Source organism: Octodon degus, unplaced genomic scaffold (assembly GCF_000260255.1).
Source record: "Octodon degus isolate 3935 unplaced genomic scaffold, OctDeg1.0 scaffold00149, whole genome shotgun sequence".
NCBI classification, from domain to species: domain Eukaryota; kingdom Metazoa; phylum Chordata; class Mammalia; order Rodentia; family Octodontidae; genus Octodon; species Octodon degus.
In genome coordinates this window covers 7,399,077-7,399,749 of record NW_004524725.1, presented here as the reverse complement: position 1 = coordinate 7,399,749, position 673 = coordinate 7,399,077, and positions in this window count along the sequence as shown.

Here is a 673-nt window from a genome sequence, read left to right as displayed (position 1 = left end):
CTCTCTCTCTCTCTCTCTCTCTCTCTCTCTCTCTCTCTCTCTCTCTCTCTCTTCCTTTCAATGTATTTGGTTGTTGGTACAGGGTTTCCTTATGCAGCTTGGAGTCATCGTGATCCTCCTGTTTTCAGCCTCCCCAGCACTGGGATTACAGGCAGAGGCACCATGCCTGGATTCTGCTCAGTTCACAACACACCACAGCATGCGGTGCCAGGCATCAAACAGTGGTCCCAGTGCGTGCCTAAGCAGGCGCTGTAGTCCACTGAGCGATCTCGCCAGCCCTAGGACATATTCTTAAAGGGAGGGTCTCGTAGAGTTTAAAATCCAGCAGAAGGAGATTGTTCAAGTTAATTCCATGTGCGCTATTCATGCGTGGGTCTAGGCAGCAGTTTCTAGCATTCATCTCACTTTAGTGGAAGATTGCATAAGGAACACTTCTGTCATAATTTCTGTTAAGAGTGTTTGGGTTTAGAAAAGGCTATTTCAGTCATTGATATAATTAAATCACTAACTGATAAAAAAAGTATAGGATTGTTGATCTAATTTATTTATTCATCTTTAAATATTCAAAAATCTTTTACTTATTTATTTGGTACAGAATCTCACTATGCAACTCAGACTGCTAGTGGTCCTCCTGTTGCAGGCCTCCCCAGCAGTGGGATTATAGGCGTGCGCC